Source organism: Enhydra lutris, unplaced genomic scaffold, assembly GCF_002288905.1.
Source record: "Enhydra lutris kenyoni isolate GAN:26980312 unplaced genomic scaffold, ASM228890v2 scaffoldscaffold1, whole genome shotgun sequence".
Classification (NCBI taxonomy): Eukaryota; Metazoa; Chordata; class Mammalia; order Carnivora; family Mustelidae; genus Enhydra; species Enhydra lutris.
The window spans coordinates 65270857-65283999 of NW_019154085.1; positions in this window are offsets into that span (position 1 = coordinate 65270857).

The window sequence follows — 13143 nt, forward strand, 5'->3', positions numbered from 1 at the left end:
TATTCTGCATGGTGTCTGTGGAGGTCACACAGTGATCTGGAGGACCCAAGATGGCTTCACTTCTGTAACTAATGCCTTGGAGGGGACAGCTGGAGGGCTGGGCACAGCTGGGACAATGGACCGGAATACCTACAGTTGGCCTTGCCAACATGATAGTCTCATTGTAGTCAGTCTTCCTTCATGGCTGCTCTGAGAGCTGGTGCTCCAGTGATCAAGGCAGAAGCTCCAAGGCTTTTATGACTTGGCCTTGAAAGTTACTCAGCTTCGCATCTGCTACCTCCTTGTGGTTGAAGCAGTTGCAAGCTCACTCAAATTCAAGTAGACGGAACATAGACTCTGTAACCCCACATCACTCTATGCAAAGAGTGTTCAAGAAGTTGATGTCAGGTTTTGAATCTACCAAACCTTATTTTAGGAGGCTTTCCTCTATCCCTTCTTCAAACATCTACCATATTTTTACTCTTTCCTTATTCCAGAAATGGTTCAGTTCTATGAAATCATTTGGCTTTAAATTCCCTGATGGTGGAGTTTACAATTCTATGATCTATATTTTCACTCTAGTATTTCTTGCATGAAATAAGGGTGCTGATATCTGTGTTTACTACATGTAAAGCTGACATTACTAAGAGCTCTCTTTAGGGGAAAGTTACTCATTTTGTGATGGATTTTAAATTTCCATGATAAAATACAGGTTTTCTTTAAAAGCCCCAAATGTAATATCCTTTACATTTCCTTAAAAATGTAAAAGGAGACTATTCTCAAAGTCCGGATTTTGAGTTTTACTACAAATATAAATGTATTTTTCTACTTGAAAGCTTTTCTCCCAACATTTCTCATAAATAATCAAGCGAGCATTGATCGACAGATCAGGCTTCCTAATATTGCCTTTCCCTTTTCTAAGTGAGCTGTTCTACTGCCATTTTTGACAGATGAAAACGACTGCTTGCCAACATTGTCAATGATATGTCGAGTAAGAAACTGGGTTCTTCTATGTAGTTCTCCAGTCTCCCATTTTTCTTACTCTTCCTTTTCTCTTCAGTCATTGCTCTTATTCAGATGAAACAATTGCAAATGACTAGGAATTGTCTCTCTTCCCTCTATTATGTTCATTTAAGCTTTGCTTAGTTCTGTAAATTCAATTTTTATTAAAGTATAAAAGATGCTACTACTCTGATTCCTGATCCTCACAGTGATGACACCATCTTATCTAATTTGCTCTACCATAGGAAGCCTGATCCCCAGGGCCTGAACCTCACTGCCCTAACTCTATTTGGAAGAAGGGCCATAGGACATCGTCATCACATCCTGGCTAAAAGTGACCAAATGGCCCCCTGGGATACCATGCATTGTCTCAAGGGCTGAATTATAGTATTGTGGTCTAATGAATTCTGGACTAGAATCTTGGCTTATCAAAGAGGAGTGGACATCTGGATCCTAAGAGAGTATGTGGGGAAACTGCTACTCCTTTCTCCCAGTCCGTGTGCCTTCTGGGAGGCTGGAGTCATTCCCTAGATCTGGAGATAGGCACTTGGCCTTGGCTGGGCAAAGCAGCATACTTCATGTTCTTGACCACAGTTCAGGGATAAGCATATTCTCCAGGTAAATATGATAAGAATTAGACTTTTGTAGCAATTACAAGAAAAGAAGGAAGTATTTCTGCTGAAGTTGTGAAGAAGAACATAGTACTGGAGGGGTACCTGGGTGACTCAGTGAGTTAAGTGTGTGCTTTCAGCTCAGGTCATGATCCCAGGATCCTGGGATGAAATCCCACATTCGGGATCCCTGCTTGGCTGGGAGCCTGTTTCTCCCTCTCCCTCTGTTCATGCTCTCTCTCTCTCTCCCACAAATAAATAAAATCTTAAAAAAAAGAAAGAACATAGTACGGGAGCTTCTGTTGGCCATATTTGCCACCACTTGAAGAAAATACGCTGTGAATGAAGTCAACTAGGAGAAGGTAGAGCCAAGGAATAGATTAATGCCTGATCGAGTTATTTGAACACTGCCCAAATTCAAACTATTCCCTTGACTATTCAGTTATAAAATCCTTGTGCTTTGACTCCATTTACAAGCAGATCTAAAACAGGCCAATCTCATTCGTAGCGATAGGAATCAGATCAGTGGTTGCGAGAAGCAGTGAGAAGTCATTGACAGGGAAGGTATACAATGCAAGCTTGTCAAAAGTCACTTGACGTGTATGTGTGGATCGAATTCTGGACTCTGTTCTCTCCAAATAATCTTATGTCTATTCTTGCACCAATACCACACTTTGATTGCTGAGCTTTCCAGTAAGTATCAAAATCAGTTCTTCTCAAAACGCATGTAAACTATTATGGGTGCTTTTAATTTCCATATAGATTTTAGCATCAGCTTGTTAATTGGAGAGAATTGACATCCTAACAACATTGAACCCTCCAATCCATCAACACAATATAAGTTTCTATTTATATAACCTTCCTTAACTTCTCTCATCAATATCTTCTAGTGTTTAGTACACAGACACTGTACATATTCCTACTAAGTGTATCCCAAATACTTCAAGTTTTTGATCCTATTGTAAATGGTATTTTTTTTATTTCAATTTTTAACTTTTAGTTGCTAGCACATAGAAACAATGCTGATTTGAGTACATTGATCTTTGTCCGGCAACAATGCTAAATTCATTTATTAGCTCTAGCAGTTTATTGGCAGTTTATTTACGGCTTTTGTACACATGATCATGTTGTCTGTGATGAAGACAGCCTTCCTTCTTCCCTTTCATCTGCATACACTTTATTTTTCTCTCGCCTCCAGTACAATGTTGACTAGGAATGAGAGAACTAGTATCTTAGCATTGTTCTTAATCCTAGGGGGGGGGAAATATTTTGTATTTCATCAATAAATATGGTGTTAACTATAGGGTTTTCATGGATACCTTTAATCAGATTGAGGAAGAAGTTTTATCCCAGTTTGCCAAAAGTTTGGAGGTCTTGTTGTTTTGTCATATTTTGTTCTGTTTTCTCATAAATGGGTACTTAATTTTATCAAATACTTTTCTTCACGCATTCATATAAACATATAATTTTTCTCCTTGCGTCTGTTAATGTGGTGGGCAATACTGATCGGATTTTCAAGACCTCTAAATACTATAGTCTATTATTTCCTTAAAACAAGGACATTCTCTTATATAACTATGTAGTACCATTATCAAAATTAGGAAATCAGTATTGATACCATGATCTCTAATCTACAGACCTTATTACAATTCTCTCATTGTTTCACTATTGTCATTTTTGGGGGTCCAGGATTAAATGATCACATGTTGTATAATTGTCATACCTCTTCAGTCTTGTTTAGCCTCTAACTGTTGTGCAGTCTCCCTTTTTCATTGTCTGATAATTTTGGAGAGTGTCGATGAGCTATTTTTTAAAATGTCCCTCAATTTGTGTTTGTCTGATGTTTCTTCATGATTTGATCAGGTTATACATTTTGGGAACGATGGGAAGGAAGGGATATTATGCCTCAATCCACACTGCCAGCAGGAATATGTTGTTTTGTCCTGTTACTGGTGATGTTAACTAAGGACTGCAACATTTCTCCACCATAAAGTTGCTATTTTCTCCTTGGTAATTATTCTTCAACTTATAGCAGAGATTTTTAGAGACTTAATAAATAACCTGTTTCTCATTATACTTTTGTCCACTAATTTCATCATCCATTGCTTATGCTTGCCTCAAATGATTACATCTGTGATGGTTGGCTACCAAATAGTGCTTTTCTTTCTTTCTTTTTTTTTTTTTAAGATTTTATTTATTTATTTATTTATTTGAGAGAAAGAGAGAGAGAGACCAAGAGAGCAGCCAGCACATGAGTGGTGGGGGGCAGGGTAGGAGAAGAGAGAGAGGGACAAGCAGACTCCACACTGAGGGCAAAGCCTGACACAGGGACTAATCCCACAACGTTGAAATCATGACCTGACCCAAAATGAAGAGTTGTCACTCAGTAGACTGAGCTACCCAGGCGTCCCCAAATGGTGATTTTCTAATTCCATTATTCCTTCTATATTTATCACAGTGTATTGGATCATGCCATATGAAGAACCTTTCCTTTGTCACCCATTTACTTATTTGCTTATATACATCTAATGTATATATAGATATAGATACAGATATATCTATTTCAGTGTATATAATCTATACATACATACTGGCTATAGTATATCATACTATATTCATACATACATAGTATGAATTAATGTATTCTTATTTTATGGATTTTGGTCTATTACTGTCATTATTTATTTTGCTCAAATTGATCAAGAAAGGAGAAACCTCTTTAAGATAGCTGCTCTGAGGGGTGCCTGGGTGGCTCAGTGGGTTAAAGCCTCTGCCTTCAGCTCAGGCCGTGATCCCAGGGTCCTGGGATCGAGCCCCGCATCGGGCTCTCTGCTCAGCAGGGAGCCTGCTTCCTCCTCTCTCTCTCTCTCTCTGCCTGCCTCTCTACCTACTTGTGATCTCTGTCTGTCAAATAAAATAAATAAAATCTTAAAAAAAAAAAAAAAGATAGCTGCTCTGAGGGGCGCCTGGGTGGCTCAGTGGGCTAAGCCTCTGCATTCAGCTCAGGTCATGATCTCAGGGTCCTGAGATCAAGCCCCGTATCAGGCTCTCTGCTCAGCAGGGAGACTGATTGCCCCTCTCTCTGCCTGCTTCTCTGCCTGCTTGTGATCTCTCTCTCTGCCAAATAAATACAATAAAGTCTTTAAAAAAAAAAAAAAAGATAGCTGCTTTGAAGGGCCTGGGTGATTCAAACAGTGGAGGGTCTCTAAAGGCATGAGGGTTGTTTCTACAAGCTGAGAGCAAGCCCACTGACAGCCAGAAAGAAAATGGGGGTTTCAGTTCTCATTCAAAAGGAATTATATTCTGTCAACAAACTGCCTGAGCTTGGAAGAGGACTCTGAACCCCAGATGAGAAAGTAGTCTGGCTGGCCCTTGCTTTCCACTTCATGAGACACTGAGCGTAGATCCATTTGAGCTGTGCCTAGACTTTAAGCCTACAGAAATCGTGAGATAATAAACGGGCGTTATTTTAAGTGGCTAAATTTGTGGGGTTTTTTGGTTTTGTTTTGTTTTGTTTTGTTTTGGCAGCAGTCATAAACTAATACAGTGCTTTTATGTGCTTTCCCTGCCCAAGCTCTGAAATCAGTCATTTTTTTCACGAACACTTCCAACAATGAGACAGCCAATAATAAGCTTGGCTAAGAAGATAGGAACAGTCATTTCTCCATAGAAGACATCCAAATGGTCAACAGACACGTGAAAATATGCTTAATATCATCAGCATCAGGGAAATACAAAGCAAAACCACACTGCGATACCACCTCAGCCAGAACGGCTAAAATTAACAACGCAGGAAACAACAGGTTTTGGCAAGGATGCAGAGAAAGGGGAACCTTCTTACACTGTTGGTGGGAATCCAAACTGTGGCAATCACTCTGGAGAACAGCATGGAGATTCCTCAAAAAGTTAAAAATAGAATCACCCTACACCCAGCAATTGCACTAGTGAGAATTTCTCCAAAAGATGCAAACATAGTGATTCAAAGGGGCACGCACCCTAGAGTTTATAGCAGCAATGTCCACAATGCCCAAACTAAGGAAAGAGTTATATATATACATATGTATGTATATATATAACTTAACCATCAGAAAGAATTAAAATCTTGTCATTTACAATGACATGGATGGAGTTAGAGTGTATTGTGCTAAGGGAAATAACTCAGTCAGAGAAAGACAAATACCATATGATTTCATTCATATGTGGAATTTAAGAAACAAAACAGATGAACATAGGATAGGGAAAAGGAAGGAAAAATAAAATAAGATGATGAAAATAGAGAGGGAGGCAAACCATAAAAGACACTGAACTCTAAGATACAAATTGAGGGTTGCTGGAGGGGAGGAGGGGAGGTGGGTAGGGGGGAAGGGGTGACTGGGTGATGGGCATTAAAGAGGGCACGTGATGTAATGAGCACTGGGTGTTATATGCAACTGATGAATCACTAAATTCTAACCTGGTAACTAATAATAAAGTAAGTGTTAACTAAATTGAATTTAAATAAAGAATTAAAAAAAATAAGCCTGGCTATAATTTTACATATATGCACATATATATACAGTCCCTCAAACACACAGACACAGACATGCATAAATACTCTCTATAAATTAGAACAAAAAGATAAACCCATCTCTATCTAGCTATACATGCCTTTAATCTTTTTCTTTTGTTTAAACTTCCATTGTTTCGTTTATCAGTTTTAATGGTATACTTTATGTCTATTGCTTATGTAACAATTAATAAACTTATTTGACTTTCCTCTTTCTCTTTTCAAAGAACCATCTTTTAATTTCATTGATTTTCTCTATTGTTTGCCTTGTTTCTATTTCATAGATTTCCCCTTTATCATTTATTTCCTTTATTTTTGGTTTATTTGCTCCCATTTTATAACTTCTTTTTTTTAAGATTATGTTTATTTATTTGACAGAGAGAGAGAGAACACAAGCAGGGGGACTGGTAGAAGGAGAAGCAGGCTTCCTGCTGAGCAGGGAGCCTGATGCGGGGATCATGACCTGAGCCGAAGGCAAACTCTTAACGACTGAGCCCCTATTTTATAACTGGTGCCCCTATTTTATAACTTCTTATATAGTGTCCCTATTTTATAACTTGTTATATAGCTCAAGTTTGAAATAAAAGATCTTTTTTTTTAATGATGCTTTTAAAGCTAACTTTCTGTCTAGTTATTGCTAATCCCACAAATTTTGTTTGTGTGTTTTCATGATCATTTGGTACACATATTTTCTATTTTCTCTTATGATCTTTTTGGACTGATGACTAGAATATGTTTTTTCATTTCAAATTATTTGGGGTTTTGATATTTTAATTAGTAATTAATTTCTATTCCCATTGTAACTGCAAAACAGACTTTGTGTGATGTCAATCCTTTGAAATGGATTTAATTTTTCAAAGATAGATTTATTTATTTATTTATTTATTTATTTGCGAGAGACAGGGAGCACAAGCAGGGGGGCAGAGGCAGAGGGAGAAACATACTCCCTGCTGAGCAGGGACCCCCCCCACCCCAATGTGGGACTCTATCCCAGGACCTCAAGATCATGACCTGAACTGAAGGCAGATGCTTAATCAACTGAGACACACAGGCACCCCAACACTTTTAAATTTTTTGAAATGTGTTCTATGTCCCAGCATGTGACTTATCTTGATAAATGTACCGTACACATTTCAAAAGAATATGTATTTGTTAGGTGGAGTGTTCTATAAATATCAGTTGGGTAAATTGATAGTGTGGTGAAGTCATTCTTATTTTTAATGATTTTCTGTCTACTTATTTATAAATTACTAAGAGAGGAAAATTGAGATTGCCAATTATAATTTAAATTTGTCTATTTCTCATTTCAGCTCTGTCATTTAGCTGTATGGCTTATAGAGCTCTGTTATGAGGTACATACATATTTAGGATTGCTATGTCTTTTAGAGAAATTGATATTTTATTCTTGATTTTGTTCTTCATGTAAAATACCTTTATATTTTTGGCAATACTTCTTGTACTGAAGATTGCTTTGTGGGATATTAATATAGCTACTTCATCTTTCTTACGATTAGAGTTTACACAATATGTTTTTTTCATTATTAAAAAAAACCAGCTTCATTGAGCTATAATTTACATACTGTGAAATGGACCTCTTTAAGGTGTACAAGAGGTTTTTAAAGATTTTATTTTTATTTATTTATTTGTCAGAGAGAGAGAGGGAGAGAGAGCAAGCACAGGCAGATAGAATGGCAGGCAGAGGCAGAGGGAGAAGCAGGCTCCCTGATGAGCAAGGAGCCCGATGTGGGACTCGATCCCAGGACGCTGGGATCATGACCTGAGCCGAAGGCAGCTGCTTAACCAACTGAGCCACCCAGGCATCCCGAAGGTGTACAAGAGGTTTTTAAAAGAATATTGTGCAACTAGCACCACCACTTAATATTAGAATTTTTTTGCCACCTCAAAAAGAAGTCCCGTACCCACTAGCAATCACTCCCCCTTCCACCTAGCCCTTGGCAACCATTAATTTACTTTCTGTCTTTATAGATTTGTCTATTCTGGACATTTCCTATTAATGGAATCATATAAAATGTGGCCTAGTTTGGCTGGTTCTATCATCTGGCGTGTTTTTCAAGGTTTGTTCATGTTATAACATGTATTGGTACTTTGTTTTTATAGCTGGGTAATATTAGGTCTATAATTAAGTTATATTTTATGGATGGTATGAGTTGGAGTTCAACTTCATTGTTTTACATCTGAATATCCATTTATCCTAGCACCTTCTGTTGAAAAGACTATTTTTCCTTAATAAATCACCTTAGTATTTTTCTCAAGATCACTTGACTATAAATGTAAAGTTTTATGTATTGATTATTTTATATTTTAATAATTTATTAAAATTATTTATTTCAATTCTCTTCTGTTGATTTATTATCCTTATGCCAGTATCACACTATCTTATTATTTTGTCAGAAGTTTTGAAATCAGGAAATGTGAGTTCCTCAACTTTTTTATCTTTAAAGATGATTTGGCCTAATCTGGATCCCTGCATTTACATATAAGTTTTGGATAATTGTGAATTTCTGCAAAAAAAAAAAGACAACTGGGATCTTGATAGGGATTGCACTGAATCTGCAGTTGAGAAATACTGTAATCTTAACAATGTTGAGTCTTCTGATATATGAACATGAACTAACTTTCCCTATATTTTGGTCTTGTGTGGTTTCTTTTAATAATATTTTATAGTTGGGGTGCCTGGATAGCAAAGTCAGTTAAGCATCTGACTCTTGGTTTCATCTCAGGTCATAAACTTGGGGTCATGAGATCAAACCCCGTGTGGGGCTCTGCACTCAGGTTGGAATCTGTTTGAATTTTTCTCTCCCTCTGCCCCTCCCCACTTCTCAAATAAATATATCTTTAAAAAAATAACATTTTATAGTTTTCAGTATGCAAATCTTAAACTTCCTTTGTTAAAATATTTCTAAGTATTTTTAGCTTTTAATGCTATTATAGATAGAATTGTTTTCTTAGTATGATTTTTGGACTATTCACTGATAGTGTTTAGAAGTAAACAACAGAAATAAATTTTGTATATTGATTTTGTATCCTCCAACTTTACTATATGTATTAGTTCTAATAGTGTTTCATAGATTTCTTTTTTTTCCCAAATTTTTATTTAAATTCTAGTTAACATGTAGTGTAATATTGGCTTCAAGAGTAGAATTTAGTGATTCATCATTTACCTATAACAACCAGAGCTCATCATAACAAGTGCTCCCCTTTATACCCATCACCCATTTAGCCCATCCCCCACCCAGATGTTTTCACAGGTTTCTTAGGTTTTCTATATAAAAGACCATATCCTCTGTGAATAGAGGTAGTTTTATTTTTTTTCCTTTTCAGTTTAGATGCCTTTTATATCTTTTTCTTGTCTATCTTTGCTAGAGTCTCCAGAAAAAAATCTTGAATAAAATCTTTCTTTTTTTTTAAAGCTATAACCTATCTTTTTCTTTAAACTATGTTTAATGTAAATAGCATCATAATTGAATATTGTTATATTGATATGCCATTCTTGGCCTTTTAAATAAAGTGTTTATTCCTTTTACATTTTACATGATTTTTTGGTTTCAGTCAGTGGTATGATGTTAAATGTGTTTTTCTAAGAAATCACAACTTTCAGCATCTGCTGATTTCCATTATGTAAATTTTGCCACCAGTGCTGGTCTCAAACTACCAACATGCTATCACTAGATGGAAAATTGAGAAAGGTATACATCATTCACTTTCATGAAGTACCATCTATCAGCTCCAGCACACCACTGGTTTAATACTACCATGTTTCTTGTTTTGTCTCCCTCCGATTTTAATTTGTTTCCCCCCACACCCCCAATCCTATGCTTTGTTATGGGTTGAGTTGTCTTAGAATTCTATTCAATCTTTTCTATTGGACTATTATCTCTACCTCCACATTCTATTTTTATCCAGTGATTGCTCTAAGGTTTCCACTAACCATATTTAACTTATCATAGCTTATCATCACATACTATTGTATCATTTCTTGCATTACATAGGACCCCAATTTATAAAGGCATATTTCTCATTTCTTCTCCCTATCCTTTTTCTTCTTATTAATTTCTTGTTAATCCTATTTCTAAAAATGTGATTAATGACAAAATAGTGTTTTGGTTCAGAAAATCAATCATTTTTTACATAACTTAAAAATAGTAAAATATATTTTATATTGTCCCACATATTAACCATTTATGACATTTTTTATTTTGTGTGTATTTGAATTTTTATTTAGTAGTATTTTTCTTTAGCCTGAAAAACATCATTTAAGATTTTTTGTAGTATGAGTTTGTTGACCAAAAGTTCTTTCAGGTTTGTTTGTCTGAGGATATCTTTATTTTACTTTCATTTGAGTGATCTTTTGACTGGATATAGATTTCTAATTTGACACATTTAGTTTTCTTTTGGCATTTTAAAAATGGTTTTCTATTGTCTTCTGTTTTGCATTCTTTCTTATGAAAAATCAGTTGTATTTCTAACTTCATACCCTGTATGTAATGTGTCTTTTATTCCTCTGGCTAATTTTAAGAATTTTTCTTCATAACAATTTTTTAAAACCAATTTTCATCATGATATGCCTTTGTCTTGATTTTGCATCTTGGAGTATGTTGAGCTCTTTAGGTTGCTGGGTTAATATTTTTAATTATATCTAAAAATTTTCAGTTATGTTTAAAATTTTTTTTTTCCTCTTAGAAGTGATAGATATGTTTATGGCATAGATTATGGGGATGGTTTCATGGATGTAAACTATCTCCAAATTCATGAAGTCATATACATTAAAGATGCACAGTTTTTTATAAGTACTTCATAGTTTAATAAAATATTAAAAAAATTCTTCTGACTCTTCCCTTTTCTGAGTAATTACACATATGTTAAGCCACTAGATATTGTTTCTTGGGGAATTTATGCTTTGTTGTAGATTTCTTAAGAATAGCCTGTGTTATAATTTACATATCATAAAATTCACTCATTTTAAGTATATAATCCAAACACATGATTTTGTAGTTTACAGAGATGTGCACCACTACCATGATTTAATATTAGAACATTTCCAACATCCCAAAAAACAATCCTGTACCTATTTACAGTCATTCCCCTTTCCTACCCTTAGTGCTAAGCAACCACCAATCTACTCTCTATCTAGATGATTTGTCTTTTCTTCACATTTAAAATAAATGGAATCATACAATATGTATTCTTTTGTGCCTGGCTTCTTTCACTGAGCCTAATATATTTGAGATTTGTTTATTTTCTATCCGTCTTCTATCTCTACCTCAATTTAGATAGTTTCCACTGTACTGCCTTCAAGTTCACTTATTCTTTTTTTCTGTACAATGTCAAATACATTAAGTCCAGTGACTTTTTTATTTCAAATATTTTCATTTTCAGCTCTAAAAGTTTGACTTGGGTCTTTTCTATAGTGTCCATTTCTTTTTTCATTGTATACATGTTTTCCTTAAACTCTTAATTATATTCATTATAGCTGATTCACAACTCTTATCTGTTGATTTAATTGTCTCTATCATTTCTGGGTCTGCTCCTATTGACTAATTTTCTCCTGGCTATGGGTCACATTGTCATGCTTCCTTGCAGTTCCAGTAGATTTTTATTGTATGCCTTCTATTGTGAATGTTGTCTTATTGAGTGTATGGCTTTTGTTACCTTTCTCTGAAGAAGTTTGAGTTTAATTCTTGTGAGCAGTTGATCCTGTGAAGTCCCTTGATTTTCTTAAGGCTTGTTTTAAAGCTTTGGTAGGGCATTTGTAGCATAACCTAGATTGTAATAAAGCAGAACTTTTCTAGAGCCTTTACTAAATGCTCAGTTTTTCAAGAATGTCTCTCTACTCTGGCTCAAGTACAGAACTTCAATGTCTTCTAATTCTGTGGAAGCTATAGTGGCTTTTCAGTTTATAGTTCCCTGGTAGTTGTCTTTGTCTGCCCTCATTGAGTGTCACCCTATGCATATAGAGATTATTATTTAGTCAAAGACTTAAGGGACCCCGATGAAGATTTCTGGATTTCTTATTCTGTGTAATTTCCATTCTTTCACTTTCTGTGGCACAATTGCTACCTGCCTCAGCCTCCCTAATCTCTGCTCTGTCTTCTTAACCAGTGAGACCATTGTAAGAAATCTCCAAGGTATCTATGCAGGTCAATGAAAAACGAAACATTGAGACTCAAGTGATAATTACAAGTTCATGTCAAGATTTGTCAGTGTATATCCCTCCTGTTTATATTTTTACCTTCATTCTCCAAAGATAAATCATTCCTTTGCAAATTATTTTTCTTCTAAAAAGAAATTATTTTCAGAAGGGGTTCACACTTGATTTAAGATAATTATTTGGAAAATATTTAAGTACAAATAATTTATCTTAAAATACTTTCTAAAGGGAAATTGTATTAGCTAGATAATTACGTGGGTTCAGAATAAAATCTTTGCAGCTTCCCTCTATCAATGCAGTAATAACATTAATGCTAATATTAGCTAATACTTAAATAGATATATGATGTGCCAGGTAATCCAAGTGCTTTACATATGTTAACTTGTTTAAGAAACTGTGAGGTAAATGTTATAATTACTCAGATGAAGAAACAGCTACAGAGAGATTAAGGAATTTTTCCATGGTCACACAGCTAGAATGTTTCAAATATATTCTGAATAAACTTTGGAGACTGTGCCTCTGTCCTGACCAAAAAGCAGACTTCACTAGATGATGTAATTATTTAAATTTACAATCCCTTTTGATTGCTGGCTAAAAGCCCAAACTCATACTCATACCTAAGGAAGCTCTTGTCAGATTAAATCAACTGGAGTGCTGCCTGCATTCATCGTATAAGACTTGTATCATCATAAACGTCCTGTAACTGAGGCCAGAATTTAGGAGATGAGTAGTCATTCACATCAACAGTGTTACTTGGATTGAAAAAGTTGGGATTTTTTTATTAGCATTACAATAGTTTTATTAAAGACATTGTTCATGTCTATTTAAATGGAAAT